Here is a 14,596-nt window from a genome sequence, read left to right as displayed (position 1 = left end):
GTAGAACCGAGGGGGAGGCAGGCGTTCCCCGCTCGGGACCGTATCAGTATGGCCGCACACCACAGCACGCCTTTGTCGTAATTTTTACTTTGGAAGTATTCTAGCAAGCACGTATACATCTATTTACAGAGACTTACTACATTCTTCCACCTGTAAAATTTCAACTGCTTTGTGTTTAATTAGCATAAACCTCTGAAGGAAAGGAAAAAAATATGAAAACAAAGGCTCCCAGTTTCTCCTCAGTTGCAGGGACTCAGCCGAGATTTCCTTTAGCTTTGGTAACATTAACCAGCATAAAACCAATTACTAGCATGAATTCAAATAAATTTCTTCTCCTAAAACTCATAACTTTAAAGCCAATTCCTGCGAGCCTCCCTGAGCAAGAGGAAAGGGCTGAGCCTACTGAAACACAAGGGGCATCTTCTTATCGGGTCAGTGGGGCAGGCTATGGTGCCCCAAACGCCCCACTTGTGGGGTGAAAGCAGGAAGAAAAGGAAACGTGGTGATAAGCAGGTATTTTGAACTAACAGCCATGAATAAAGTTGATCTAATCTCTGTGCTGTTGAAACAAACCCCAGCTGTGAGCAGGGTGCAGGTAAGGAGGTCAAGGATGCGCGATTCACCGTTTTAAGATACTATAATGAGTTTGCTTGCAGACAGATAAACACTGAAGCAATACCCGCATCCACAGCTCATCACGGACGACTAACTGCCGAGTCTCAAACCTAGCTCAGGAGGACTGAACTCCAGGAACATGCAGCAGCTTGACCTAAATGCCTTTGAGCACTTCATCGCCATTCCTACAACTAAGCCCAGCCTCTCGCCCAGTGCTGGGAAGCGATGCCCCAGAAGCTGGGAGCCGTCACCAGCCGGGAGCCAAGGCTGAGCCGGGCAGCGCTGGGTCCAGCCGCATGCCCTCGCCCAGCATCCCGCTCTGGTGCCCGGTGGAGGAGCCGGGAGGGCAGCGCAGGAAACGCCACCGCCAGCTCTGTCAAATGCTTTCAGATTCCCATGCGAGAAACCAGGAACACTTACAATAAATCCCTACGGGGGCTTTTTCCTGGTGCTCTGTCCAAGGCTGCGAGACTAACGTTATGCAGGGTTTGAAGAGCCGAAAACAAATTCAGCATTATGCAACGCATATTTCAAATACATCTAAAATGATTCCTATAGCACAGATTCTGGAATGAAGTTGATGGCGATTTCACCAAACTGGTCCAAAAGTATCATTAGACACAGGGTGAGGTAGGAAGAAAATGTGTGAAAATAAGGACCTGCATAATGGCACGTGAGGCAGGGAGCTTATTGTCAACTATTACATTTTTTTCTAACTGCAAAACGGAGTCTTAAAATAATTTCTACACAGGCTGTCTGTGTAAAAAGCACAGTCAGTGAAAAGTTACACTAATTTAAACAAAATTAATAAAGAAATGTTCTGCTTTTTATCATCTTTCTACCTCTCATCATTTATCATGCAAATTAAATTGCAGTATTAGAAAATGTAAAGAAAACAAACTCTGCAGTATATTGAAGCCTCTATCCAGCAAGAGATAAGGTTGAATATTAGAAGGAAAGGTGCAGAAAATTAGCTGTCCATACAATAACTGGGAGGGAAACTGTTTTATTTAGCCTGGAGGGATTTTTTGTTGCAAACTGACTAAATTAAAATCCAGACTATTATACCCAGTATCACACCAGACAACGCCTTTTCCTTGCACTTTTAGATAAATTTTCATTGATCTCATTTTATGCATGATTACATTTTTAATGAGATGTACAATATTTCGAAGCTAATTTTAAATGCCTTCTCTCTCTCCTTCCTCCATTCCCCTTACCTCCTCCCAGCATATACACACTTACTGCTTGTTGGATTATCATTTCTGATAAATTGCTAGACCAGAAAGGAGCGTTACTGAGAGGAAATAAATTACTTCCATCTTTTGCGGCTCCAGCGTACTAAAGTAACCTTAAAAATGCCCACTCTGTAATTATGCTACCTTGCATTTCTTTCCAAAAGCGATCATTTTATTTCATGTAATAATTTTACTTGTTGTCAGTAACCCTGAAAAACATACAGGCTGTGGTAAGAAGTCACCTTCCTCTGCCGGTGGTACTGGCCATAAGAATCAGCACTCCCCTGAAACTCAAAACTCCTCTAGAAATAAAAGTTTTATTTGCGAGATCTTTGACTCTTGTGAATAAAGTACAAAGCAGGTGAACACGGGTGAACTGGCCTGTTGCCAGAGCGCGGTGATCTTGGCTTCAAAATATTAGGCAATAATTGATTTTCAGCATGGAAAACTTGGCTTGTTCCCAGAAGTTTCAAACTTTATTTTCTCTCTTTGACTACTTTCAGTAAAGTCATACCCTGTAAAACAAAGGGGGAAATTGCAGGGACAAAGCATGAAATAAAAGTTCTGCCTCTGGCCCATCATTAAGTACCCTGCATTTTATTTCCCACTTTGATTTGAGGACTGCTTTTCTGTGAATAGGGGTCGGTTTGTTCACGTGGCAGGCAGAGGTTTGAAGGAATGCCTTGTAATGCCCGAGTCAGCAAGCACCGCGGCACAAAGGTGCCTCAGAGATGTCGATACGCAGGAGCAACGGTCAGAAAACGAGAGTAACAAAAGACTGGCTGAAGGGTATAAACTGCAGTAGGCTGATGATGCACTGCCGTCAAAATGGGTGTGAAAGAAGGAGGTTTTGTGTATCCTATCCCCTTCATACACTGAATGTCCTGCGCCTGCCCCGTGATAGGCCAAACCGCTTCGCTCTCTCCCAGCCCCTTCCCTGGGCCCCCCCGCCCGGTTCAGAGCCCACACACCACCCCGCAAGCCCTCCAGCTCTGCACCGGCTGAGACCTCACCAGGCTCCGCCACCCCCCCAGACGAACTGGGCTGTCGTTTTCCCTGCTCCCCTCTGCTTTTCCTCCAACTACTCAATATCTTTTTTTCAAAGTGTGATGCTTCAACCAGATACTGAAATGTAAGCGAGGCTTTGCAAGTCCTGACCAGTGCAAGGTAATAACTATACCTTCATCTGTAAGGTAACACATCCCAGAAGGCCGTACCACCGAGACACTGATATATACACCGTCCCACTGTCAAGTCACCATCTATTTGTGGTTCCCTCTGTAAATTGTTTGCAGTTCCGCTACCCAGCTGGTTTCTCTCCAGTTTGTATTTAGGAAAGGAAAACAAATAAGTATGGAGGTTTAGGTGTCTCAACTGAGTTTCAACTCCGTAATTTCTGACCATTTTTCAAACTTTCCAAAATTGTCTTGAATTGCTCTCGTCCTCCGGAGGGATAGCAGCCACTCTTCCTTTCCTCTGCCGGCCTCAGGGTTCACTACTTCACCATTCACAGACCTGAAACAACTGAACAGCTCCTGCCCAAGGCAAACCCTCCGCTTGATTTACCTTCTCTGTTTAAGAACAAACTATTGATAACTACGCTTTTGGAAAATTTCATTCTCCCAGCAAACGTGTGCCCATCTTAGAGGGCATCAGTGCAGACAACGCTAAGCAAGGCAGTGTGGGACTGTGGCAGAGCATCACTGAACTTGAAATGCATCGCAGCTCCTGCCTCCTGCGGGTCAGTGGCGTGGTTGCTCCTGGGAATTGGGTTGACCAGATGCAATCCCCAGTTACCAAACCCCTAGTGCCCTTTCGCATTTGTCCCATGGCTGTTCAGCTCCAATGACAGTTCTGTCAGGAGGGGCTGAGAGCCCCTCCGGCACTGGGTCTGCAATGGCAGCTGGCCTGGTGCTGAGCAGGGACGGGTCGAGAGGAGGGGTATCGGGGACCACAAGACAGGATAGCCCTGAAGTAAAGAAGTAGTGGAGAATATGAGAAAACTGGCGAGGATGCCAGGGGAAGGGAAGAGGGCTGAGATGGAGACTGGGCTCTGAAAAACACAGAAATGAAGGAGCAACGAAGGAGTATCAGCTCAAGCTGAAGCATCACAAGAGGGGATTAGGAGTTTAGACTCGGGACAGTGGAAATGAAGCAGAGTAAAACATCCCGCAGACAATGGGAGCAGGAAAGAATCTTAAATGCAAATCCACATTTCACAAAGGATTTATCGTTATCCAGCACCGCTTTGAGAATTAAGCGTTTCCATCAGAAGTCTTGTCCCAGCACACTAACACGACAGACGGCGTGAGCCTTTCCAGATGTGGGAGTGTGGATGGGCTTACGGACCTGTGAAGGAAAATACTTCCCAACTCTCCCCAAAATGATGAACGGGACCTTCACACAACATGTGAAAAATTACCACTACCAAGAAAGCATCGTTACAGGCAACAGACAACAGGATCCTGGGATCGGAACCAGTGCGTGAAAACTCACAAAAAAAGTTCTAGAAAGGTAAACACTTGAAGAGAGAGAATATAAATCATGGAGCAACATCTGACCCTCAGGATGCACCCCCCAATCGTAATAACTTGTAGTTGTGAAGGATGACCAATGTCAGGGGTTTTCATGAATAAATGACAGGTCTTTGTGGTGAAATTAAAAAATTGTAAAACTTTTCCAGCTAAATAATATCAAAGAATCATTACCAGAGGCCACTCGAGCTCAGCTGCTATTAAACAGAAACATCGTGAAAAAATGATGATTTCCACAGATACGCTTTGAGATGTCCTGCAAACGATACAGGCAGGGGGAAAGAAAAGGGAGAGAAAGAAGGGGCTGGGTAGAGGAAAAACATCCCACACAGAGCAGGCAACTATAAATTCACAAAAAGGCCAGCTAGAGATCAGGACATCCACGGCTGCAAACCTCTAGCAAGAGAGACGCCTTCTTAAAGGAAACTCAAACCAATCGCAAGGCAGTAAGAGCAGACCAATATAGCTAACATTGTAAATACAAAAAACCTGCATGTTCATGTGGCCTCCACATGTACCGAACGTGTCCAGGCTTCTCCAGATACATGGTGTGCAAGCCACAGGCTATTTATATTTGCTCTGGCTGCCGGCATTTCATATATGTCTTTTAAGCAAGCCATCATACAAACTAAACACAATTTCCCTGTGTCACCTGTGGCAGGCGGTCTCGTAAGGACTGAAATCACTGACCCGCCTGTAGGAGGGATAATCACCAGTGGACAGTCTGTGCATGTTAGCTGCCCACCAACAGCCAACCAGAGCGAAGCATCATTTCCATCTGTCTTTTAAAAACACTGAGTTTTGCGATGAAAATTTGTATCGAGGTAATGCACGTAAGAACAGCCGTATGCGGTTAAACCCTGGGTTCATCTGTCCCAGTATCCATTTCTGGCGGGGACCAGTAGCGGGTGCCTCAGGCAAGCACACACCCTTCCCCACGCACAATAAGTGTTTAGCATCTACTCTACCCAAAGTTGTTTCTCTGGGGCCAGTTGTGTTCAGCAGACACCCAAGTTCTATCCTAATTGTGCGGGTATATCTCGGGCTGGGACTGTTTTCAATAGAGTACGTTTTCAAAATAATCCCAGACATTTGGCAGGGAAATTGCAAAAGCTGCTTGTAGGCTGTATGCAACTTTTAACACACAAAAGCAATTACTGCCTTCACTTAAATGGCTCTCCAAATGGATCCCGTTCTTGTGCTGGCAAGTCGGAGAGCCTGAACTGAGTCTGCACTGAGGAATGTCAACTTCTGGACAGTGCTGGATCACAGGCTCTTACCTGAACTCCCAGTCCCAGCTCCGGTGCAAATCAGTAGGCCAGGCTGAGCGGAGGGCAGCCCTGGGCTGGGGAAGGCTAAGGGCAGGGACGAGCAACGTTGCACAGATGAACTCTTTCTTTCGACACAGGCGTAACCAACTCCCACACCCTGTTATTGCTGCTACTGCTTTATTAAAATGCATAAAGCAGCCAGAAGCAAAGACACCAATAAATTCTTCTGTAAAAGCAGAAATGTTTTTTTCAAATGGCTCCCTTAACACTAATAATCACAGCTCTCTCATGTGTACTTGACTCTGGTTAACCTTTTTCTGGCACTTTTTAACTTCTCCAAGTCAGGTACTAATATGGAACTAATGTGGGGTTTATTTTCCCTATAGGAATAGCAGAAAGAGCACTGCACATTATCGTAATCACGCAAGCTCCTTCCAGAAACTGCAGGACTTTAGATCAAAGCATCCGCATTATGGCACAGGAAAAGAATTTAATAACAATTGTGGGACTAAGCATTTTTTTAATGTTAAGGGGTTTTTATTGAATATTAATCCTATAAAATGCTCCTGAAAGTTGGCAGAAGGAAAACTGATGTCCCAAATAGTTACCACAGCCTTCCACATTGCAGGGATGCAATAGCATGTAATCAGAATTCATCATGCCATTAGCAGAGGACAACAGGAAAGGAAACGCTTTCTCCCACATCACGCTACTTGAAACAGTAAGAACTGTGAGAACAGAGCTCATCATCGTTAACCTTAGCCAAGTGCTTGAAGTTTGCATGCATTTTGGGTTCATAGCTTGCAATTTCTAATTTCTTTCAATACAACTCATACTTAATATTTGCACTTTCAATTTTACCTTCTATTAAAGATTTGCACTATATTTCATCTCCCAGGGGAACAGAGGTGCTGGGAACCTGTCCGCTGTGAAAATGAACAAGAGGTACCCGGAGTTTTTCCCCCACTATTTCTAACTGCTGAATACTTTTTCTTTTTTTTTTTTTTTTTCCTGGAGGAAGTCACTCCAGCTCCCCGACACGGCTGCAATCGCACTCCAGCCGCATTAATCCCTGCCCCGCTGAGCTGCTGGAAAAACAGGAATTCATCTGACACCAGCAGGGGAAAGACAGAAGGAAAAATTAAGGGGAAAAAACCCAAATGAATAAATAATTCAGGAAAAGGATGAATACTTGAACAAAGCAGCGTCTGTGCACGAGGGAATGTCAGGCTGTACTGGAATAGATAAGAGCACCGACCGACAAAGCACACTTTACAAAAGCAAGGCCAGTTTACCTGCCTGGGGCACAGGGATGAGAGCCATCCCTGAGCATCACCTGGACACACACGTCCAGTGCCGCGGGCAAGACCTGCCGCCACCCGAGCGTGGCACGGGAAAACCACCACGAAGCCAAGAAGTGCCGAGCGCCAGGCACGGACCCTCTCACCAGCACGTGCCCAGGAAAGCCTCGCAAACCCTGGCTGGGTTTGCTGCCAGCCAGTTCAGCTGCTACTGGCTAGAGAGACACTTGGCAGAACAACTCCTTTTGCTGTCTAAGTGACCAGTGGCCCCCGTCACCTGCTTTAGGATTTGCTGGGTAATTTATGAAACCCACCCCCGAGGCATGGGTAAAGGGCCCACACTGTGGAAAAGTCCTATGCTTTAACCTCCATTTCAAATAACCCTTTTCTCTCCCCTTCACAAGCTAAACTCTGACCAAGTGGTTTTGCCGCACTGCACACACCAAAACAAGGCTAGGAACATAAAAACCACTCCTGTAGTGCCTGATGCTGAAGAGCAAGGCAGCTTAGAGCCTCCATACCCCACTGATACTCCATGCGCTAATACAATGTCTCTTTTAAGCCAGACTTGCTGTTAGTTTCTTGTCCTGACGTGCCTCTAGCTTCTCCATTACGGAAAAAAGGAAACTCTTTCATTACATATCGCAATATCATGTTTAATTAACAGCCTGGAATGACGCACGTGCAGGAACTACTTTTACCATCATCTCCGCCTCATCGGTTCGGAGTTTGCTGGCACTCAGTGAAGATGTTTTCCTGCCTGTTTATCTTACAGCCATCCTAAAACAGTGAACGGGAGGGTGACTAACCAAGTGCAGTGCAAAAGATCAGTTGTTCCCCCATGGACCCACGCCAGGATCTGCACCATGAACGTTATCGTCACCTGTGAGCTGCTGCAGCGGTGCCTTCGAGCATCCCCGTCCCCGCTGCGCTGATGCCCAAAAGCGACTTACCTGCCACGAGCATCAAGGTCAGGGCTGAACAAAATCCACGTTAATACATTCCGATATCTTAGTGTTTTATCAATGCAGTCTTGCAAGTTTATGAGCATTTGGCTTTATTTTACACCAGACAACTCAACGCCGCCCCAGAACGGTCTGCCAGATGTGCAGTATTTACTTCTGCAGCCTTATCGCTTGTGACGGGTCAAGTCAAACAGAAACCTCCTGGGAGCCAGGACCACTCTCCCAGCTGCCCTGCATCGCTCCCCTGGGCACCGCTCTCCAAACAGGTCGATCACATTTGTGTCACTTCTGGAAGTTATTTTGGAGGCGAGTTGGTGGTGCCACCCAGCATCTGGGCCTGCGATGCAAAATTATGGTCTAAACATCTTAAAGTAGAGATTCAAGGCTTGAACCAGGTATGTGAGGGTCCCAAGAGCTGCAAAAGTAGTTTTCATTCATACCCACATACAGATTTCCCATTATGAAAATGTTAAGCTTGCATCTATATAGTGCCAAAGAATATATGTGCCATCAGGTGCCCTCAGGAATCTCTGCATATTTGCCATTTGGAACGGTGAGAACATCAAACAGTTGTGGGCATCTCAGCAACGTAGAGCATTTCACTGTACTACATACTCTGCCGTCACCTAACCCGGCTCTAGAACTCCCTAGTAACTGAGTTTTCTCCCATTTTTGAGAGACTTTTGCTTAGCCTTAGAGAGTTCATTATTTGTTGCTTTTTTTCCCTACTATTGCCTAAAAATGTATTTTGTTAAATTCAGCCCCTCACCTTTGGTTTGTGAGATGGGCATCCCGCTGCATAACAGATCTTTCCATCATTGCTCGCAGCCGTGGGCACTTTGTTTGCCAATGTGGCTGCTTAGTCACTGCTTAGCCAAGCTGCAAAAATTTACCTCTCTTAATCTCTTTTCATAAGTCAGTTCTTCCAGGTCCCCAGTTCTCTTTGTTGCTTTTCTGTGAACATGTTCCAATTTGTTAACAGAAATCCACTGACGTGGTGCCAGGACGGAACACGATTTCCCAGCTGCGGCCATGGGTCAAGTAGGGGGGTCACTGCTTTTTTCCTGCTCTTTACCTTGATGGTTTACTGCAGGCAGTCCAAAACTCTACCAGTCATTTTTCCTATATGACACTGCAAACTTGTGTCTAACTCTCTGTCCGTCGTTACCCTGAAATGCCTCTTCGCATCATTACCACTCAGGTTCTCCCCTGTTGAATATACCTGGGACGGGTTAGAACTTTCATACACAGGCAGCTCTATCATCTGTATTTTTTCAAGGCTGAATTTTGGGTTTCCCCTTCCTGCTTCTAACTACTTAAATAAGCTGGTATTATACCCGTGTAAAACCCCTCACCACTCATCATTCTCCAAAGTTAGTCTGATGATGTTTACTTCATCTCTCAAGTTATTAGAAGTTACTACAGGAAACTCATAGAATTAATTCAGGACCAGCCACGTGGCTGTAAATAACCCACCACCACAACATTAAACATCTTGCCTTTACTGCTGTTCTTGTCTTCAGCCTTTTGTTGAGTTTTCCATTCGGTCGGCAGAGCTTCCACCTGCACCACCAGAATTAACTTTTCAAACACAAGTCTGTGAGAAGACGAGGTCTGTTTTACTCAAACCTGCCAGAGGGAATCTACTGCCTCCCTCACACCCACTGCCTTTCATGAGTAAAAAGCTGGGAGCAACCTTTGGAGAATCCTGTTACCTGTATTGCTAATGAGTCTGCAGTTTTCAGTCTCAAGCACAGTTACAATCATCAGCTCCTGGGCCACCTTCTGAGGACCGAGTTGGCACTTTTGCCGTGGTTGCTGTTGGGAATTGGTTGAATGCTATGAAGACACATGCAGGAAACATTACTTTTCCCTTCCTGCCAAATCTATTGCAATCACTTAATGATTTCTGTATCAGTCCCATCAAAAATACTGGGGTTGGACTCGGATTAGGTCAAAGCCCTTTCCTACAAACCCCACGTCTATGGGACTACTTTGAACCAGCCTCTCAGTTTTATCATGCCAGCATCTTTTTCCCACTAAAGAGCACTCAAGAAACTTTGAGATGCTGGTGGAAATCTGATCATGTAACAGTCCTCTATTTGCGGCTAAGCTTAACAATCTTCTCAAAATGATAGCCACTTTTCAGGAGGTACGCACACCCTCATCTGAGCCGTGCCTGTGGGTTTTGTCCGCATCAGAAGGACGCCAACACATTTAACCCTCCAATATCAGACTGTGATAGCTCTTTATTGTCTTATCCATAAATCTTCTAAGCACTTCTCTTTTAAACATTCAAAGAGGAAACTTCAGAGCAAGCCAAACGTGGGCATTTTATTGTAGTAAAAGAAAAAAAAATCCAAAAGGAGATTGCCATCTTGACAATCTGTTAAAAAAATCAAACCAAAACAAGCAAGGGGGAAATCTTGCCTGCATACCTGTTTTAATGTACCATGCAGACCATCTGAGTTACATAAACAACAAAACCTCAAAAGCTGTCGACATCTGAGTATTTTAAAGTTGCTGTAAGGCAACATTTTGGCAAGCAGTCATGCAATTATTTGTTCTGGAGACTCTGCATCGACTGCAGAAGTAGTGAACACAAGACTGCAGAGGTTTTGCCTGAACATAGAGCAGAAGAAAGCGAATGGTCTGTTTCCTAGCAGTCGGACGTACCACTTGGGCTCAACCACAAGAAATCTCTATTTTTCAGAAATAAACTTTAGTCTTACAACAGGTGGTTAAAGGGAAAAACTGTTGACTACTACCCTTTTCATAAGACCTTCAGAGATGCCCCTTCCCAGGCTACTGAACTCCTTGAGGAGAGGATGGGGCTCTTGGACTGGAGAGTCCTGTGAGCAGACCCTGCAGATGGGCAAGGGCAAGCCTCCCCATCTACTTGACGCCACGGACTGTCAGCACCTCCAAACTGCCTTTTCCAATGAGAGCTCCGGACCAACTTTATCTATCTTACAGGGAAGGAAAAGAAGCAGGAATCGCTACAGTTTTAGATCTTTTGAGCTGTAGATCACTCAGAGAAGGCAGCAGATGTCAAAGTCTGGGCTGGCCAGACTAAAGACAGTGAGGAGGAGCATGTTAGGCATATCAGGACCAAAAGAAATTCCAAGAACTGAACTGGTTTATCATTCAGTTGAGATTATTATATTATTAATAAGGATACAGACAGGGCAGAACTGATCGATAAACATTTTGTTAGGAAAGACAGAGACAGCATACTCAAATCAGATGAAAACAACAAACTAGTCTGAGTCTATTTCTATCCACGGGGAGTATTAAACAATATAAAATTTGATGGCCTCTGGATGCCTTGTGCCACTAAGTGGTAAAAGAGTTGCCAGGAGAGATCACCAATCTATCAATATGAACTGAAAAAAGTTAACATACTGGGGAAATTGCAGAACACTGGAAGAGTGTGAAGATTATATCCACACTCACACAGAGCAAGCAAGACTTGCGACTATAGGTTACTTAACCTGACGTCAATCCTCAGCAGAAAGTAATAAGATGCCCATCTATAAGGAGGGCACAAGTCCCGCCTAGACCCTCACTGCCACAACACGCTACTTCCTGTTGGTCTGAGGGCAACAAGCCCCACCTTCACTTGAGTTGATCTTCTCAAGTAGACCTTGGAGTACTGGGTCACACCACCAACAGAAACGCATGACAAAATGTAGGCAAACCTGAGTATTATTACAGTGTTGGCACATAGGTCCATGTTATCTTATCAGTTCTTGCAGCCCAGGCAAGATGGCTAAGGGCAGTAAGAAAACCACCCCCACAAAGTAAGCATGTGCTGGTGGAGGCAGTCCTTACAGCCAGCGCTATCGCATCTGCTACCCCTCCGACCAGAAATGCTTCACAAGCCACCATGTCCAATTCTGTGGAGAAAATAAGAAAGCTAAATGGAAGTTTGGCCTCGGTCCACTGAAAGCAGGAGATCATCTGTAAGTGTTACAAGGTGTTCCCATCCTACGTTATGGCTGGACTCCAAATTGCGCAGAAGCTGAAATAATGGCTTTTATTAAAGGAGATTGAGGCTGGCCCTTGGCTAGCTTCTGCATGAGCTTCCTGAGGAACAGGGGCTCATAGGAGAGCGGAGCTGATAGATCCAGAGAGTTTAGTTTCCAGTTGCTCAGGTAAACACAACTTCAGGCTAATTTTTATTAGCTAAATAGGTTCTCCATGCGCAGATTTACAACACATGTGACCAACTCAAAATTTTAATTACAAGCAGAGAATGATTAAGCTGCTTATTTAAAAGGAAAGACAGAGCTAGTCTGGTGGCCTTCTGGTAGCACTCCATAACATGATGGAGAGGTCTGGGCTGGCACTCAGCTCTCCAGCAGCCTCACTTATGGGGCCAGCAGATGAAGTATAATCATCTGCTGGAAGGGCTCCAATACTCCTCTGGGCCTCCAAAGCCATTATTGCCTGGAAAACAGTGAAAGTTGGGATGAGGCCAAGGTCCCTGCAAACACCAAGTGCTGGGTACCACCGCTCACCTTGCCCTTCCAGGAGGGGAGAGAAGAGACAACAAAGGTTGGGTTTTGGGTGGGTTTGGGGTGTTTTTTCTTTTAAGAGGCAGAGCGTTTTCTGATGCAGCAAGGTCATAAAGTCATTCAAACCGCTGCACTTCCGTGGCATCTGCTCAAACATCAGTTGTCTATTTGTAAATTATTTAAGTGTCATATACAAACTGCTTTAGGGAAATGCTACACAGCGTGATGTAGGAAGCAGGGCGGGCTGGGTCTTCTGTGAAATTAACTACCATACTGCTGCAAACTGGCCAGCTACAGCTATGGTGGTACCACACACACAGTCACGGAGCACGATTAATGACTAATTGCCGAAGTGCAAGAGGGCACTGGGCGCTCCTCTTACATGGGTCCTAAAGGGGAAGGGCTGGGATCCGGCTCCCGAAGGAGCTGGTATGAGCCCTACAGATGAGGCAGGAACCTCCGCCACCCCCAGCACGTCCCCGACAAGTCCCCTCCGCCATGGACACCTCTGCAGTCTCCACCACTTCACCCATCCCTGTCAGCACCAGCCTGATGCAGGACACCCACCCACAAACATGTACAAAAACCCCAAGATAACGGGATCCAGCAATTTTAAGATTTAATGTCTTTGAAGTTGAAAGACATAACATTTTATTTGCCTTTTGCTTTTTAACTTTTTGGGGTCCACTCAGGTAATGCTTTCAAATTTTTAATTAAAAATAAAAGCAAGGCTGCTTCTGCAGTCGTTTCTCTTTGAAGTTGGACATTTAAGTATAATATCTGTTACCTGAAGACTTAGCTAAAGCTATGAGTTTAGGGAACTCTGCAGAAAACATATGTCTCAGCAGATCTGGATGCTTATTTTGGTTTGATCTAGTTTTATTTTGCCTGAAACTCTTCCCGTACATTCTTTCAGCAATTTAAAAGTCATTTTGAATTCCATGCAGTTTTTCTTTTTGCATTTTAAATTTAATGCATGTTTTTTATATCATCACGACAAATTGCCTCCTTTTCAATCCAGTAATAACCACCTCCTTGCTCAGCACCCTCTTGCTGTTCCTGCAATAGTTAACAGCGGTCCAGATACAGCACTTAAGGAGACGGTTTCATTAACACCTGGGAGAACGGCGGGGCCAGCAGCCCTGCTCACACAACGCCTTTGCTGCCGGGTGGGATTCGTGTGGGGTGCGCGTGGGCTCTGCACACCTCGACAAAGCCCCTGCAATTCGCACGGTGCCTTCTCCAGGCGAGGCAGCGCTCCCAGCCAGCCTCGCACGTCTGTGAAAGCAAGCACAAGCCTCCAGTCTTTATGTTTCCTCCTAACCACAAAAGCATACTTACATCCTACATTACTCAGTGTAATGGGATCCATCATCAAAATACTCTTTCTACTGGAGGACTGTTATGTTTCACTGCTGAAAGAACTTAAACTTTTGAAGCCTCTCCTTAATTTTCAATGAAAAGCATTTGGTTCCAGGGTGACAGACGAGGCTCTTAAGAGCTGTTACCACCTTGGATAATTATAAAATGACGGAAGGAGAAAAAAAGAGGGAAAAAAAAGAGCGAGCGCCAGATTAACACTTGGTGTGTTTGTGTAGGGCTACAAAGGCGCTTCCACGGGTGCCTGCGCTGAGAGCTCAGTTATAACAGCTTCCAGTTGGAAAGAAAATTGAAGGAGGACGGAAGTGAGGAAAGAAGAAATTGCAATTAAAAACTGAAATGAATTCCAAAATAACATATGAACCGGAACGCTACAAAATAGTTTCAGGGGGAAAGAAAAAAAAAAAAAAAGAAAAAAAATGGCTTTTGTTGCAAACTGAAAACAGCCCAGATTTGAGAAAAGAGTCAAACTTGTGCAAGCTTGGGGCTGGCCCAGGCCCTAGGAGCTGGAGGTTTGTCCTCTCTCTGGCAAGCAGGTAAATCTCAGCAAATCGGAATTTCATCTTGATGATTCACTTAATGTACTCTACATTAAGTATAACTGGGGGGGGGGGGGGGGGGGGGGGGGGAATCAAAGCAAGACAAAATGAGGCAAACAGGCTGAGTGAAGCCCTGAGAAACGAAACTGTTCCTGCAGTAATAATTAGTTCTTTAATACGGTGCAACTGAGTAACGTTACGAACGCAGATAGCCCATACAAGCAACATACAGA

This window comes from Phalacrocorax carbo, chromosome 8, assembly GCF_963921805.1.
Source record: "Phalacrocorax carbo chromosome 8, bPhaCar2.1, whole genome shotgun sequence".
Lineage (NCBI taxonomy): Eukaryota > Metazoa > Chordata > Aves > Suliformes > Phalacrocoracidae > Phalacrocorax > Phalacrocorax carbo.
The sequence above is the reverse complement of the archived record's forward strand: the minus strand, read 5'-3'. Positions refer to the sequence as shown.